Below are 13,527 nucleotides of genomic sequence, written 5' to 3' on the forward strand. Positions count from 1 at the left end.
TTGTTGCCATGTTTCACCATCATGAAGGTTTAGACCCTATCAGACGATTGCAAACTCAACATGACATTCAAAACATATGGGGGGAGTGGGGCTGGGGGGTGGACAGTTACCTCATCGCCGTCTGTTGTCCGTCTAGTTGCGCGATTCTGCCGCGGTAACTCCATGAAATCATCATCATCGTCTTGATGATCACCGCGAGCCATTCTGCTGATGTAAGAACAAAGCAAAAATGTCAGGGTGAAAATGAAAGTATGAAGTAAGCAGTTGCCACCCAACAGAATGTACTTGCCACAAAGGCTCAATTGAAAGTGGCAAAAAGTACTAGGTTGCCATATATTGTGGTAACATATAATGTGGCAACATATAATGTGGTAACTCACACTCTGTCCTCATACAAAAAATGAGTTGCCACATATTCAAAGGCGAATGTACTAGGTTGAAATTGCCATGTTAAAAATGCAAGACAATTCAAAAGGCGTTGAAAACATCTACTCAACAACATGTAATGTGGCAACTCACAAACTGACCTCATATTAAAAAATGAGTTGCCATGTAGTACGGCCAAAAATATGTTCAGATATCACAAGTCAGTATGGGAAAACACAAAAAGTGAGTATATTGTACAGAGAATTTGCCACATTATCATGCCTATATCATGGCAATAACCTTAGTGTGGTAACAGAAATACTTGCCACATATAATCATACTGTGCAGCAACTGACACATTTGATCAGGAAATTAGTTGCCATCCAGTGCACATAGTTGCTGAAACTGCCATGACTACCTATTTACTACACTTTATCAGGCCTACAGCATGGCAACAGCCATATTGTGTGCACACAAAAAGTTGCCGCATGAAAAACATATTTGTGGCAACTGACACAATTGATCAGGGAATTAGTTGCCATCCAGTGCAGATAGTTACTGAAACTATCATGTCTACCTTCTTACTGCACTTTGAAAAACAACTACCTCGATCTAGGGTTCATTAGCAACTATCATAACCTGAAATTCGTCAACAAAAAACTTCCCGCACTGCTCGCAAAATAGCACTTCAAGACAATACGTAACTATGAACACCCAGACCCCCTACGATTGTCCAACGATAAATGCGGCAACTAAACACATTGGATTCATTAAAAATCTACAGTTCATAAGGCAATTTAACAAAATGTTGAAGTTACCATGTTAACGCAAAAGAAACTAGAAACAAAAAGGGACACATACTACAATGCACAAACATATAATGTGGCAACTGACACCCTGTCCTGATATAAAAATGAGTTGCCATATCTTCACAGGCAAGTGTGGTAGGTTCAAATTGCCATGTTAAAAGTGCAGGACAACTCAAAAAGTGCATAAAAACATCCACCACACAGCATGTAAATCTGGCAAACACACACCCTGACCTCGTATTAAAAACGAGTTGCCATGTATGTTCATATATCACAAGTCAGAAGGCAAAACGCAAATTCAGTTTACAATACAGTGAATTTACCCCATTATGCTGCCTACAGCATGGCAACAGCCATTGTGTGTTCACAAAATTAGTTGCCACATGGCAAGCATGTTTGTGGCAACTGACACGGTTGATCACGAAATTAGTTGCCTTCCAGTGCATACAGTTCCTGGAACTACTATGGCTGCCTTTGTAATTCACTTTGAAACACAACTACCTAGATCTAGGGTTCAATCCCAACTATCAAACCCTGAAATTAACCAACAAAAAACTTCCTGCACCAATGGCAACAGCATTTCAGGGCAATGCATGACTAACAACTACAAAAACGCCGGCTCAAATCGAACCGCAACACCCGGATGTGGTTGCGGACATGGCGAGCCACACCGGCATCACTGCCACCGCGGCGGCGACGAACCTGCGCAATGCCATCCTAAACGGCAAACACGGGACTCCGCCGCCGACGGGAACGCCGGAGCACCGCGATTACGCCATAATCACTATGAATCTCGAGCGGAGAAATCCACCGCAGAGGGGAGAGGGGAAAATGCAGGGAGGAATGTCAGCGCGGGGAGGAGCATTACCTTCAAGCTGCGGGCACTCCGGCGTAGACTCTCTGGTCCGGCGAGCCCCACCGACGGCCGCGAATGCCGTCGACTCTTCCGCCTCCACCGCCTCCTCCTCCTATCGGCTTCTCCTCCAATCGAATGAACTACTGCGGATGGTGGATTGGGTGAGTAGAGAAGTGGGGGGAGTAAATGGAACCGCACACGATGGGGGTGTGAAGTATGTCGTGCTAGACGGCAACCGCATTCGGGCGACGCGTGCGGGCGCAACCGCAGTCCCACCGCACGCCCCCCGAGTGGCAACCGTTGACCGCGGAGAGGAAACCGGCATGCGGGCAACCCCTCTTACACACCACACAATCGACTTGTCCTACGTGGCACACGAAATCAGCCAGATCGTGTCAAGATTCGTGCAGTAGCTACTGGACGGCAACGGATGCGTGTGCGCGAGTTGGCTAACGCCCACACGTGTTGGCGTTAGACTTTTCGTACCTAAATAGTTCAACCTCACTATTCTATTTCTCTTAACATGCACACTATCCACATCAACAAGGAGCCACATCAGCCACCTCATGCAGTCACCGAATGGGCCTTGTCAGCATTTTTTTTCTGGCCTGTGTTTCCCTTGCTACCATGCCATCGCATTGACTCACTATCATGAAACGGACTGCATCTTTTCTTCTCAGCGCCAGCGTTTTTTCTCCGCCACAATGCCTCTTCTCCTTCCTGGCTTCTCCACTGAAGCTCCTCGCCCTCTTTATCTTCTCCGATCCCTATTAAATCACGTCAGTGGAAAGGATGCATCGGCACCTTTGCCTCCTCCTCTACCGGTCTACCATCCCCATCTTCACGCCCAACTCGTTGTGCACCACTTGACCTGTGTCACTCGATTCATCTTCTTCTCCTCAACTGCAGGGCTCTGCAGCCCTCTCTCCCCCGCACTACCATCACCTCCACCTAATGCACCAGCGCATGTCGCATATAGCACTAGCAGCAGCCGGCAGAAGCATTGGCTTGGTCACATTCGCCGGACTTACTCTCCTTCATCGGCTATGGGACATGGGCCGAGCAGAGGTTCCGATCCATTGCCGCCCACCAGATTGTCGAGGAGCTCAAGTGAATCAGGCTACGTGCACGCCGTTTTCTCTCCTCCAGGCCCTCCTCGCGTAGGCGGCATCGGATGCGCAGGACGCAGCCATCCCTGTCGCGACCCCGATCTGTACGAGAATTTCGAGTTCCCGCGGGAAGGAGAAGCTCACCGGGATAGTGGTCTACCACGAGCGCCGCGTGTTTCTCTGCTGCAAGGGCCTTGACAAGTGCCGAGTCTGGCCGGCTCCTTGCTGCCGCCATCAAAGCCCCCAAGCCTGTCCTGAAGAAAGCGTGAGCATCTCTTCTCCTTCTCCCTCTCCCTCAATTTGCTTTTTGATTCGCTTGATTTGGTGTTCTGATGTGGTAGCTGTATGCTTCTGCTATGGTAGTGTTATTTGGTTATGTGTCTAGGATGTTTAAATTTCACATGATTAGGATATTATATGTTTCATTACATCTACATATGGAGGAACTGAGCTCTGCATCGGAGCTTTGCCTTCTGACAGTACGTACGTCATCTTGCTCTAGCACATCGGCTTAATGTACTGATGCCACCGGTGGCGACCTTGGGTTCTGATTGAGGCGTCAGCCAAGGACCAGGGAATGCCAGTTCCTAAGTTTGGTAAAGTAAGTTCTGTTCAATTTAGTTTTTCATCATGCTCGACCTTTTGGGCTGAAGTCGTAGGCAGCAATACCCAACAAAGATGGTCGCCTTTTATACCCCTGAAATTCGGTAAGTTTTTACAGGTTTCCTGTCGGCTGCTTATATTCAGAGCAAGTAACCACACGATCTTCCATCGGCAACTGCACACCATTATGTTTTAGGACGATATTTAATCTGCTTCTTTCACATTCAGTATTCTACAGACAACTACTGGTGCAATGAGGTTCAACCATGTTTTTTGCCACCGTATGTCTTGATGGTACTGGCATGGACACTAAATGTGCAACTCACATCTAATAATTAGTATTTCATAGTTCATAGCGCTGAATAGAATATTGTGGATATTACATCTATGTATCTTATCACTTGCTCTCTTTTTTTGCCAGCCTGTATCAGACTGGTTATTGCCATTTCAATATACTTTGCGGCTTAATTTTTTCATCATGCTATAAGAAGCTTCAGTTGGATGTTTTTGAGCTAGGAGTTCCAAATATTTTTTTTGCAGCTGCTATGGAAACAAGTCCCCCATCAGTTGATCTCAGCTTAGGTATAGTTGATCTTTTTCTTTCTCAATGCTATTTTACTTCATGCTTCGCATTTTGCTCCATGCTTCAGTTAGGTGAATGAATAATGTCGTGAGTGATCTTCGTTGGGATGATTGAGCTAAGGAATATTATGGAGATGGAACCTTTTATCGGGTTATTTGAGCTTGCGTTCACATCCTTTTGTGGTTCAAGGCTTGAAACTGTTATTTTCTGTTGGGTTTGCATGAGCTAAGATAATAAGATACAGAGAAGTCTTTCATCCCTGATTTGAGTTATCATATATTAGTATCACAAAATTCCTCGCATATAGGTTCTTTTCTAATCAACGTGGCATCAGTTCTATGTTGAAGGACATTACAAGATTTAGGCAAGGAGTCATCTCTGATGGTCGACATGCTATTGCTAAAGGGTTCGCTTCATCACTTGGCTTCCATTTGTCACGATTTTTGCCTTCTTCTTCCCTCTTCATTTATATCAGAACTTGGTGTGAGTAATCATTTATTCATGTGGATTTCAGTCTTCAAGTGTGATTTGGGCCAAGATCGACATAAAGATGCGTCCCTGTGTAGGTAGTTAAGAATACGAGACTCACTTGAATGAATGTCGTGGTGTTCTCACGGGGGGTGTGAGTCGACAGATGCCACAAGGGCTTTGTGTGAGGGTAAGACTGCTGCTGATAGGACCGGGAGCGGGTATGCGAGTAGCACGTGCTAGTTTACCCAGGTTCGGGGCTCTCCGGAGAGATAACACCCCTACTCCTGCATGTCTGTGCATATATATCTGGGGTGTACATCGGGCAGTACAAAGCGCTCCTAGAGCTGTATCGGGGGCAGTGCCATGGGCATCTGCCTCCATATATGTGTGCACAAGGCACGCTTTAGTGGCCGGCCATGAGCATGGCCGTATGTGTGCTTGGGCATGCTTGCCCGTGGGAATGGATGGATGGATGGCTAGCTAGCTCTCTTGCTAGCTAGCTTGCTTGTTGTGTGGCGTGTGAGTCCATCCATGGATGGATGGATGTGTGTCTCCTTTTATAGGAGAGGGTAGCTTTGTATCTAAGCTAAGTGGAGGTATGGGAGCAAGGCATGGTGCATGTCATGCTTGTCCCTTAGGTCACTTCATGAATAGTGCCAGGGGACAAGTGACACTATACATGACGGTGTTGCGGTACGGTTGTCTTGTCCGTGGTATGGCCGTCTCGTCGGGGTCTTGTCGATGCCGGGTCGGACTGCAGTCGGCAGCCGGCTAGTCGGCGCAGTCGGTCAGCTAGCAGCCGGCCAGGTGGAGCAGTCGGACGGGGAGCCGGCAGAAGCGGCCGGGCAGTCGGACTGAGGGGCTTTGCTAGCCCCGATGTCTTGAAATATTGTCTTGCCGTCTTTGGGATACCCGTGTCCAATTACTCCGACAGTAGCCCCCAAGCCTCCGGGCAACTTGGCAAAGTCGGGCGGAGGTTTTTTCGCGAGTGTTCATGGATCATGCAAAAGACAAAGTTAGTCAATGCAGATATATCAAATGATTGCTTTTTAGCACTGCAAGTTTTATGCAGAGGGTGCTGACTCGGTTTCGTCCGAGCCCCCTTCAATCTTTTTCATGTTCCCTCCGCTCTTTGGCTTGTGCTCTCGCTTGCCGGACAGCCGCTCTACGGTCTGTGGCTGAGAGTGGGCCGCGGAGTGGAGTGTACAATACTCAGACTCTGGGAGCGAATTTAACCGAGTAGATACTCATAAAGAAAACGGTCGGGTCGCCCGAAGCGTTTTTCTTCCCGGACGTTTTTCGCGTGGGTGGCCTTCAGCGTTCACTCTTGCCAGTCGGACAGCCGCTCTGCGGTCTGTGACTAAGAGTGGGCTTTTCATACCGCGCACGCTACTAAGCCGTCTGCGGGAACTAACGTCTCAGGCCAAGCGGCCAGCCCCCGGGCCAACTCTGGCTGGCGCCGGGGCGAACAGTGATGCAACTGTAATGAAATGCGGAGATAGCCCCCGAGCATCGCTCGAGGTTATCCGTGCTCTCGCGGTGAAAAAATCTGCGGGTGAGGAGCTCACATTGGTTTTCGTGTAGCCGAGGCGGAATTTGCAGAAGAGAGCTGGCGCACCCGCTGGGTGTAGCCTTTGAGCCCCCGGTCGCTCGAAGGAGGGTCCCGGCCGGTCAGGCTCGACCGGCCAGGCGACGAGGTGTCTTGCGGCGCCCCTTTTCTTCTTCTGCCGGCTGCTGGCGGCCGGACGAAACTCTTCTCTTGTCTCCGTGGGGGCGCGCCAGCGCACCCACTGGGTGTAGCCCCCGAGATTCGGGCCGACTGCTGAGCAGTCGGGCCGGATCTTCCGGCAGCGACTTTGTCTTCCTTCTTCGCGGGGGCGCGTCAGCGCACCCGCTGGGTGTAGCCCCCGAGATTCGGGCCGACTGCTGAGCAGTCGGGCCGGATCTCCCGGCGACTACTTTGTCTTCTCTCCTCGCGGGGGCGCGCCAACGCACCCGCTGGGTGTAGCCCCCGAGATTCGGGCGGACTGCTGAGCAGTCGGGCCGGATCTCCCGGCGACTACTTTGTCTTCTCTCCTCGCGGGGGCGCGCCAGCGCACCCGCTGGGTGTAGCCCCCGAGATTGGGGCCGACTGCTGAGCAGTCGGGCCGGATCTCCCGGCGACTACTTTGTCTTCTCTCCTCGCGGGGGCGCGCCAGCGCACCCGCTGGGTGTAGCCCCCGAGATTCGGGCCGAGGTTCGACCAGCCAGGCGTCGAGGCGGACAGGCAGGCCAGGTCGCGTCCGGCCGTCCGAGTGACGAAGCAGGCGGACGGAGTTTTTCCTTTTCTTTGTCCCGGCCGACCTCTTTCTTTCCTTCTCAGGCGGACGGAGTTTTTCCTTTTCTTTGTCCCAGCCGACCTCTTTCTTTCCTTCTCTCTTTTTTTCCGCTCGGCCCATGACTTTTCTGTCGGACTCCTCCTCCCTTTCTCTATTCCTTGTCCCCGCGTGGGCAGCCGGCACGGCAGTGGAGGAGGGGCGCAGCCGGCCACCGCGCTCGAGCCGGCTGAGCAGCCGGCCGGATGCGGGGAAGGGGGAGCCGGCCTTGGATCAGGAGGTCGGGCAGGCGACAGGCATGGGTGTAGGCGGAGCCGCGAGCCGGCGCGGAGCAGAGGAGACCCGTGGCCGAGCTGGCGGGGCCGGCGAGCGGCGAGCCGGCCCGGCGCGCGCGGGGGAGGCGGAGGCGGGTCGGGGGCAGTGGAGCCGCGCGGCGGACGGAGGCGTGCGAGCAGGCGAGGCCGTCTGGCGCCGGGGCCGCAGTCGGCCGGGGCGGCGGGCGAGGCGTCTGGCGCCGGGGCCGTAGTCGGCCGGGGCGGCGGGCGAGCCGGCGAGGCCGTCTGGCGCCGGGGCCGTAGTCGTCCGGGGCGGCGGGCGAGCCGGCGAGGCCGTCTGGCGCGGGGGCCGTAGTCGGCCGGGGCGGCGGGCGAGCCGGCGAGGCGTCTGGCGCCGGGGCCGTAGTCGGCCGGGGCGGCGGGCGAGCCGGCGAGGCCGTCTGGCGCCGGGGCCGTAGTCGGCCGGGCGGCGGGCGAGCCGGCGAGGCGTCTGGCGCCGGGGCCGTAGTCGGCCGGGGCGGCGGGCGAGTAGGCGAGGCGGACGACCTCTCGCTCGAGGCGGCGCGCGGGGAAGCCGGCACGGGGAGGAACCGGCGCAGGGCGGGCTAGCGTCGGGGAGTCGGGCCAAGCGCCGGGAGCGGGACGAGGCCGGGCGGACGCGGAGCCGGCGCGCAAGCGGAGGCGAGCCGTCGCAGGCGGCGGTCGGAGGCGACCCGGCGGGAGCTTCGGGGACAAGGCCGGGCCCCCACCCAGACGGCCGAGGGCCGAGACGGCGCCAGGCGCGGAGCCAGCTCGGGCGGAAGGCGGCCGGCGTAGCCGACGCAGCTGGTTCTGGCGGCCGCGAGGGCGAGGCGCACCAGTGAGGTTGCAGGGGAGCGGCCAGCCCACAGGCGTCGTCCAGTGGCAGGAACGCCAGGCGCAGGCGGAGCCGCGGCGACGGGCGACGGCGCTGGCGAGGTCGCCTGGGCACAGCAGCATGCGTGCGCACGGAGCTGGTCGAAACAGCGAGTGGAGGAAGTGCAGGGGCCATGCCCCGACGGGAAGCCATGCTGCGGGCCTGGGGGCGGGAGCCGGCCGCGGGGCGGAGCCGCGAGGGCGTACGCGAAGGGACCCGAGGCCGGGGTAGAGCAGAGCGGAGGCGATGCTGTGTGAAGAAGGCGGGGCCGACGACGAGGACGCGCCGCCCCTCACGGCCGTTCCGGGGGCCTGTCGATGTCGAGCCCCCGACCGCTATCGGAGAGACGGCGCGACGCCGCGGCGGTGATGGCGAAGGCGAGGCCGACGGCGAGGACGCGCCGCCCCTCGCGGCCATTCCGAGGGTGTTTCGATATCGAGCCCTCGGCCGCTATCAGAGGGACGGCGTGACGCCGCGGTGGTGATGGCGAAGATGGTCCCGCCCGGACTGCGAAACCAGCAGCAGCGCGGTAGCATAGTACCGCCCCACGGTGGGCGCCAACTGTCGTGGTGTTCTCACGGGGGGTGTGAGTCGACAGATGCCACAAGGGCTTTGTGTGAGGGTAAGACTGCTGCTGATAGGACCGGGAGCGGGTATGCGAGTAGCACGCGCTAGTTTACCCAGGTTCGGGGCTCTCCGGAGAGATAACACCCCTACTCCTGCATGTCTGTGCATATATATCTGGGGTGTACATCGGGCAGTACAAAGCGCTCCTAGAGCTGTATCTGGGGCAGTGCCATGGGCATCTGCCTCCATATATGTGTGCATAAGGCACGCTTTAGTGGCCGGCCATGAGCATGGCCGTATGTGTGCTTGGGCATGCTTGCCCGTGGGAATGGATGGATGGATGGCTAGCTAGCTCTCTTGCTAGCTAGCTTGCTTGTTGTGTGGCGTGTGAGTCCATCCATGGATGGATGGATGTGTGTCTCCTTTTATAGGAGAGGGTAGCTTTGTATCTAAGCTAAGTGGAGGTATGGGAGCAAGGCATGGTGCATGTCATGCTTGTCCCTTAGGTCACTTCATGAATAGTGCCAGGGACAAGTGACACTATACATGACGGTGTTGCGGTACGGTTGTCTTGTTCGTGGTATGGCCGTCTCGTCGGGGTCTTGTCGATGCCGGGTCGGACTGCAGTCGGCAGCCGGCTAGTCGGCGCAGTCGGTCAGCTGGCAGCCGGCCAGGTGGAGCAGTCGGACGGGGAGCCGGCAGAAGCGGCCGGGCAGTCGGACTGAGGGGCTTTGCTAGCCCCGATGTCTTGAAATATTGTCTTGCTGTCTTTGGGATACCCATGTCCAATTACTCCGACAATGAAGTAGAATACGTTCCAAACTATCTCCTGGTGATTTCAATTGCCACATATCATTCCATGCTTTGGTTTGATTACCATTGTTTCATTGTAATAATAGCTACTTTTGTCAATTGTCCAAGTATTCTTTTTTGTGACATCTTACAGTGCTAACATTTTATTAATATTTATATAATGAAAAACACTTGATAAACAAGGGATCATGAATGCAAATCTAAAATGTAAGGCTAATATATGCTCTCTTTCATGATGCCAGATTGCTTATATAGAGTATTTCAGATTATTATGTCCGCAGCAACACGTCGTATTGTAAAACTATACAATAATCAAACACAATAAATCATATATATTTTTAGTTTTAGTTGTCATATTATTATTTCAAATATTCATGTTGCATATGATTAAATCTCATTGAAATATATTGCAAAACATTCCTGCTACAACGTGCGGGATATCATCTAGTTACTACTAATAGGCATCCCTTGTGGCAGTACTGTCCTCTACTCAAGTAGCAACTTATTAGTACTGATTCCAAGCAAGCTTGCAGTTCACTAACCATTTTATGTGATGTAATCTGCTCTGTTCTCCTTCGCAGGGTAAATGAGGTGTCAGATCCATAATGCAAGCTTCATCAAAGGTCATCCAAATTTGGCTAGAGGAACCGCTCAGGATATTTTACAAATTACTATTGCAGTTCCACTCCGGTGAGTTGGTTGAATTCTTGTACTCTCAGGATACTCACCAGGTACTAATTAGTAGTAGTACTTCTCCACAAGTATATGTTGTAGTCTCCAGCTAGTGTGTCTGATTGATTTCTGCGGACCCGCCCCCAGGCTCTCGCATCGCCCCTCGTGGGCGACTCGAGGGCGACCGAAACCCTAGCGCCTCGAACCCTCCTCCCCCTCTCCCCCTCCCCGCCGCCGCCAGAGGACTCCGTCGGCCCTGCTGTGGGGCCTCCCATGAAGGTGGCGGCGAGGCTCTGCTGCCTTGCCTCGTCGCAGAGGGCTTCGGAAGATAGGGCGGCGGCCCCGGGTGGAGATGGCGGCGCGGATCTCGTCGGTGGATGGCGTCGCGGGAGCTGGCCGTTCCTTCCGGCCGTGTAGGCGGCGGAGGTCCTCCGTGGCTGCGGGATGCTCCGGTGGTTCCATCGGATCTGGATCATGGCTCCTCCCCTTGCTTCAGCTCGCTTGGCCAGATCTGGCTTTTGGGCGTGGGGTGGCAGGAGCTCTGGAACGGGGGAAATCCCTGGTCTACTTCGCGTTGACGTCGACGGCGTCGGCGCTGCTGCGCCAGTCCCCTCCTAAGGGCGCGTTGAGCTTCCAATCTCGTCACCTCTCTTCCCCCCCCCCCCCCCCGCTCCCAGGTGAAAGACATGGCCTTTTGGGCCGGACGACGACGACGTTCCAACGGCGTGTTCTTCCTTGGAGGCGTCGTCCTAGGGATGGGCGGAGGTTGCGGCTGTGGTGTTTGGTGGATGGCGGCGGCGGTGGTGCGCTGCTTTCTAGGCTGCCAGTGATGTGGGAGGCGATTGGCTGGTCTGCAATCCTTCAGTGGTTCTTGTCTGGTACCACCGTGGGCTGTTGGCCGGTGTTCGGCGTCCTCGTGTAGTGGCATGGTATGGATGTAGGGGAGACGGCTTTCTCCTCTCCAACATTGGCCCCTTTGGGTCGACGATAGAGACGGGTTTCTCTCCATGCGGCTCAGCCTCTCCCGTTCACTTTCATCGGGGTCTCTGGTTGGCCTCTGCTCTGCCGTTCTTGCCGCGGTGGGCGCTTTGGCGGCTTGACTGTGGTTTCTTAGTGTAGGCAATGGCGTTTGCAGCTTTGCTATGTGTAGCTCCTGGTTTCAAGAGTGATTTTCCTGTGATATTTCCTTTGCTATGTGTAGCACCTTTGTATCCAGCCGGTTGATGGCTTCATTAATCTGAAGTTGGGCTCCATGCCTTTTGTCTAAAAACAATTGATTTCTGCGCGTCAAATCCTAGCTACGGACAAGGTGGATGCATATCTGATTAATTTTGCAATGGTAAATCTAAGTGTTGAAATATGTATTATTCTCCCAAGTATGCTACCCAACCCATGAGGGAATCCCCAGCTAATCTGGTTGATTTCTAAATATATACATGTCCAGTTTAGCATATTTTCAAGGTAGTAGCTTTGGATCACCATTCAGAGCTAACATGTTACGAACTGATTAGTTACTAGAGTAGCAACACTGCATTATACATGACAAAGGCACCATTGATACAATTGCAGATTATGGAGCATGAGATGTTATCTCCAGAGACAGCAAAAAAAGACCTTGTGACAAGATCACATAATAAATGACACAATATTGAGTGTGCAAGGACAAGGGAAGAGTCAATTTGATGAGGACATCAATACCATTGTTACACCCACAACCCCTACTACTATACATACTGGACCGATTTCTAGAGCTCGCGCACGCCAATTAAATTACCAGGTATTTTCGTTTCTTGGTAATGATTCTAATGTTCATGCTTCCTAAATTGGATACATTTGTTTTGCTTACAAATGAAGGACCTAGCTTGGACAAGGATGAACATTGGATCAAGGACAAGCATGCAGTTGATGGCATGCGCAAGGAAGACAAGAACAGAGTTTCAAGTGATGATTTCAGGACTTTAAAGCCATCATAATGAGTGCATGAAGCCTTGAACGAAATATACAAGATGCCACTTCATATTTTTTGTCCAGAGGCTATTCTAGGTGCTGCGTTATCTTATTTTTGGGCCAGACCCATGTAATTTCGAAATACTTCAATATAGGCTGTTTTTAGAGTCTGTATGTGTGGGGAAACAAGAGTTAGGGTTGGTTTCGGACCCCTCCTCCAAGGGCCACGAAATTCCCTCCTCTTCCTCCATATATACAACCCTTAGGGCATCGTTTAGACTTTGGGTTTTGTTTAGATTAAAGTTCTCCATAGTTGCGCGTACTTCGTTTGTGTTCAACGACCAGACAAAGGCGTCACAGAACCCCACCTTGATCAATAAAGCTTTCCTCTTATATTCGCAATATCCAGATTGCAATCTTAGTTTCTTGCTTGTTCTTCGTTTGCCTGCAGGAAACAGACCTTCGTGATTAGGTTGATCGTGCTCCGGCGTGGTCAATAACCTCTTGGAGTTGGTTTAGCGATTGCTAAGGCGCGACATCCTCGCACGTTCTTAGTCGGATCGTCAAAGTCGACTTTCTTCAAAACGATAGCCACCATCTCATCGAAAGACGGGACACCTTTGCCTCTATCAAGTGGTATCAGATTTCCAGGTTGCTCGGTGAGATTTTATGGTTTTTCGTAGTTTAGATCGAGTCTATTCTTGATACCTACAGTCCACGAAAAAGCCACAATAAAATTAGGGTTAGTTCATCATATCTGAACCAGTCTGAGCCTTTGCATAGTCTTTTCAGTATTTTGCTTTGTTGAATTTGTTGTTGCATCGTCGTGTCAAGTTGCTGGTCTTAGAGTCTAGTCCCTTAGAGTTTCGAGTTCTGTTCACAAGTTGTCACGCTGCCGCCGCACCATCGTCATCGCTCCTGCCATATAAAACCACCACAACCATATTCCTTACCGCTGCCATATACATCAGCCTGTCCACCACCAATCCGAGTCCACATATACCACCAATCTGATTCCACATATGCATCCCCTTGTCCACCACCAATCCGAGTCCACATATACATTCGCCTGTCCGCCACCAATCCGAGTTCACATATACATCCGCCTATCCACCACCAATCCGAGTCCACATATACATCTGTCTGTCCACTATCAATCCGAGTTCTTTCCATATTAGGTTTGTTTTCGAGATACCTTTGTTTTTCGATTCGTGTTTCCTTGCCTGAGTAGGTTTCGAAAAAAAAT

General features: G+C 52.7%; 1 long non-coding RNA gene across 3 annotated transcripts; it reads left to right on the forward strand.

Annotated features, from left to right (window-relative positions):
- Positions 1-2,696: 2,696 nt before the first annotated feature.
- Positions 2,697-12,295, forward strand: LOC123119961 (uncharacterized). Of its 3 annotated transcripts, XR_006459124.1 has the most exons (5): positions 2,697-4,732; positions 4,841-4,892; positions 10,244-10,352; positions 11,904-12,111; positions 12,189-12,295. It is a non-coding gene; the product is annotated as an uncharacterized lncRNA (long non-coding RNA). The 3 variants fall into 3 exon arrangements; XR_006459123.1 differs by having other exon boundaries at positions 2,697-4,892; XR_006459125.1 differs by lacking the exon at positions 4,841-4,892.
- Positions 12,296-13,527: the final 1,232 nt, after the last annotated feature.

Source organism: Triticum aestivum, chromosome 5D (assembly GCF_018294505.1).
Source record: "Triticum aestivum cultivar Chinese Spring chromosome 5D, IWGSC CS RefSeq v2.1, whole genome shotgun sequence".
NCBI lineage: Eukaryota > Viridiplantae > Streptophyta > Magnoliopsida > Poales > Poaceae > Triticum > Triticum aestivum.